This window comes from Pongo pygmaeus, chromosome 18 (assembly GCF_028885625.2).
Source record: "Pongo pygmaeus isolate AG05252 chromosome 18, NHGRI_mPonPyg2-v2.0_pri, whole genome shotgun sequence".
Lineage (NCBI taxonomy): Eukaryota > Metazoa > Chordata > Mammalia > Primates > Hominidae > Pongo > Pongo pygmaeus.
This window is the reverse complement of record NC_072391.2, coordinates 34,223,595-34,227,610: the sequence shown is the minus strand read 5'-3', so window position 1 is coordinate 34,227,610 and position 4,016 is coordinate 34,223,595. Positions and strand designations below refer to the sequence as shown.

General features: G+C 44.0%; 1 pseudogene; it reads left to right on the top strand.

Moving 5' to 3' along the window:
• The first annotated feature begins 1,003 nt into the window (after positions 1-1,003).
• On the top strand, positions 1,004-2,263 carry LOC129015118 (N-lysine methyltransferase KMT5A-like; annotated as a pseudogene).
• The last annotated feature ends 1,753 nt before the right edge of the window (positions 2,264-4,016 follow it).

Genomic DNA, 4,016 nt, shown 5'->3' with positions numbered 1-4,016 from the left:
GAAGGGAGAGGCTGTACTTTGCTAAGGCGGGAAGGGTTGTTTACAGAAGAAGTACAAGGCATGTCTGGGCACGGGGAAAGGTTGTTTACAGAGTAAAAGAGTAAGAGGTTTGCTAGTTACAGATTAAGAAGAGAAACAAGTGCTCCTTAACAGATTAAGCAGGAAGGGCTGTGTACAGAGCAAGAAAGACTAAGGAAGCTTTGAAGAGGAACTTATTGGTCTTAACCAAAACAAGCACAAATAAACCAAAAAACAAAAATCTGCAACAATGTAAAAACTTTTGCATACATTTTTACACTGGACGATTTTAATGCTTTTTATTATTATAAATTCAAATAAATTTTGTAACTAATCTTTCTGCATATCTCCTCCATATATGACAGTATGTCTCTAGGTAGGGATAGGTGTTTCTAAAAAGAAGAAGAAGAAAGAAGAAGAAGAAGGAGGAGGAGGAAAAAAGAAAAGAGGAAAGGAAGGAAGGAAGGAAAAGAGAAAAAAAGAGAGGAGGGGGAGAGGAAAAGGAGAGAGGAAGGAAAGGGAAGTAAGGAAGTAAAAAAAAAAAAAAACTGAATCCTGAATAGTTTTCCCTCCAATTCCGGCAACTTGTATTTTAAGTCAACTTCTTGTTTAAAATGAAAACAAAAAATCAAGTTTTTCCAGCCTCCATGCGTGTCCATCTGATGGAAGACAACAGAAGAGAGGCTTAGGTTCATGAAAAATGTTTAATCCTTCCAGAAGCCAGCGCCTGCTTAGGAGCCCCCTGCAGGGAGCCTCGCAGGAAATTTTCAAGTCTTACTTAGCCCAGAAGGTGCCTGTGAGGTGAGGGGTTCCTGTCCTGTATCCCCATAGACGTCTCTTTATGGTAAGATTTCTATTTCTTTAGTATATATCCAATAATAGGATTGCTGAGTCGAACGGTACTTCTGTTTTAAGTTCTTTGTGAAATCCCCACTTTGCTTTCCACAGTAGCTGAACTGAGCCCCCTCCCCGGGCCAGGCGCCAGATGGTGGGCAATGGCAGTGGAGAGTGGGCGGGGCCGCAGAGGACAGGGCTCTGCGCCTCCCTCCCTGTGTCTTGTGCTCAGGGCGGCCCGGGGCTGCGGTGGCGCAGGTCCCCGACCCTGCCTCTCCGGACACGGGGGAAGGGGAGCCGCGGGGGCGCTAGTGACGGCGGCATCAGCTGCCACAGCGGCGGTGGCGACTCCTGCGAGAGCGCGGGGTTCCTCCGAGGGCCAGGCGGGGCTATGGGCAGAAAGACGCCCAAGCCCCGCGCGGTGGAGGCGGCGGTGGCAGCGACGGCGCGGGCTGGAGATGGTGGAGTGGAGGGACCCGGGGAGCCCCGCACAGATGGGGAGAATGTATTCACCGGGCAATCAAAGATCTATTCCTACCTGAGTCCCAACAAATGCTCTGGAAAGCGTTTCCCGTTTCAGGAAGAGAGCTCAGTTACGCATCACGGAGTCAAATGCCAAGGAAACCATTAGCCGGAATCTCCAGGAAAAGAGAAGAGAAAGGAAATGCAACAAGGAGCACCAGGAAGTCAGAGGAACAGAAGATCAAACATGCCAGGAGAAGTTCCCTGGCACCTTTTCCAAACCAATAATCTGAAACAGCAGAACCTCCCAAAACTCTAACCTCGTTTTGTGATTCCACCAATGCAGTATCGCCAAGCAAGCTCTGAGAAAGCCCTTCAAGGGCACAGAGCCCCGCCATCCCCCACTCCGGAAAAAAGCTCAAGGAAAAACGCAACAGACTCGCAAACTCTCGGATTTCTACCCTGTACGAAGCAGCTGCAGGAAGAGCAAAGGTGAGCTGCAGTCTGAAGAAAGGAAAATAACAGATGATTTGATTGAAGATGGGAAGAAAGAAGGAATGAAGATTGACCTCGTTGATGGCAAAGGCAGGGATGCGATCGCCATCAAGCAGTTCTCCCAGAGTGACTTTGTGGTGAAATAACCACGAGGCCTCATCAAGACCGCGACGCCAAGATGCAGGAGGCTTTTTACGCACAGGACCCTCCGTAAGCTGCTATATCTACCGTTTTCAGTATCTGAGCAAAACCTGCTGGATGCAACTAGAGACACAAATCCCTTAGGAAGACTGATCAATCACAGCAAATGTGGGAATTGCCAAACCAAACTGCAGGACATCGACAGCTACCTTACGTCATCCTCATCGCCTCCCGAGACAGTGAGGCCTGGGAGGAGCTCCTGTATTACTGTGGGGACCGCCCCAAGGCTCCCTGGAAGCCAACCGGTGCCTGAAGCATTAACCCTGGGCCGGGCGCCCTCTGTGCCCCACCTTCCCTTCTTCAAAGGACAAAGTGCCCTCAAAGGGAATCAATGTTTTTTTACACACTTAATCTTAGCAGATTACTTCAGATGCTTTTAAAAAGTATATTAAGATGTCTTTTCACTGTAGCATTTAAATATATGTTACAGGTTTCCAAGGTGGACTTGAAGAGATGACCTTATATTACCAAAACTTTTCTCTTATAGTTGTTTTTGGACTTTTTTACATGAAGTCAAACGTTTGTGCTTCCCAGCATGCAGTCAAAGACACAGCACAGGTTTTAGAAGAAAGTCAAACACGAGCATGTTCTCCTTTCTCCAGTGGAAGAACCAGGACTGTCCCCTGACACCCCAACATCCAGGGACAGGATGTGAGGAAGATGCTGCCTCTCAACTGCCTGGATGGGATGTTTCCAGGCTCATGTTCTCCTAAAGTCTGAACAGGCATTCATTGAAGCCTGTTAATATGGTTTTAAAAGGTTTCACAGTAAGCTAGGTTTCCCCTCTGGCTTTCTCCAAAGGTTACTGAGCCTGTGGCCCTGAGCAGTGGCCAGGCATAGATTTACTCTTCCAAGCTGCTGCTTTTCTGAATATCTTGAAGCATCAGGGTGCATAATAAAACTAGATGTGGGCAGGGAAACTGTTGCTTACCTTCCCTGCTGCAACAGGGTTTCCTGAAACTGGGTTAATTCTTTATAGAAATGCAAACAATAAGTTTATTTTAATAAAATAAATAAAAAACACAGAAAACAACTTATAGATGTCTTCAAGTGAGTGAAGTGGCTGTGGGTTTTGAGAGCTTTCTTTTTTGCTGTAGATTTTTATATATAAGGAAGTGATTCAGTTTCAATCTTATGTATATGGCTAGCCAGTTTTCCCAGTGCCATTTATTGAATAGGGAGCTTTCTCCCAAATTACTTATTTTTGTTGAATTTGTCAAAGATCAGATTGTTGTAGGTTTGTGGCTTTATTTCTGGGCTCTCTATTCTGGTCCATTGGTCTATGTGTCTGTTTTTGTATTGGTACCATACTCTTTTGGTTACCATAGCTTTGTAGTATAGTTGGAAATTGGGTAACGTGATGCTTCTAGCTCTGTTCTTTTTGCTTGGAATTGCCTTGGCTATTTGGGCTCTTTTTTGATTCCATACAAATGTAAAATAGCTTTTCTTCTAATTCTGTGAAGAATATAATTGGTAGTTTGATAGGAATAGCTTTAAATCTATAAATTGCTTTAGGCAGTATGGCCACTTAAAATATTCTTAAAATATTGATTCTTTCTGTTTATGATGATAGAATATTTTTTCATTTGTTTTTGTCATATCTGATTTCTTCGAGCAATGTTTTGTAATTCTCATTTTAGAGATCTTTCACCACCTTGGTATGCTGTATTTTTAGGTATTTTTTTGTGGCTATTGTGAGTAAGACTGCAATCTTGGTTTAGCTCACAGCTTGGATTTTGTTTGTGTATAAGAATGCTACTGACTTTTGCACATCAATTTTGTATCCGGAAACTTTGCTGAAGTTGTTTATCTTTGGAGCTTTGGGGCAGAGACTATGGGGTTTTCTAGGTATAGAATCATATTGTCTCCAAACAGAGATAGTTTGATTGCCTCTCTTTCCATTTGGATGTCTTTTATTTTCATCTCTTTCATGATTGCTCTGGTTAGGATTTTCAGTACTCATTTAGTATGTTGAATAGGAGTGGTTAGAGAGAGCATCCTTGTCT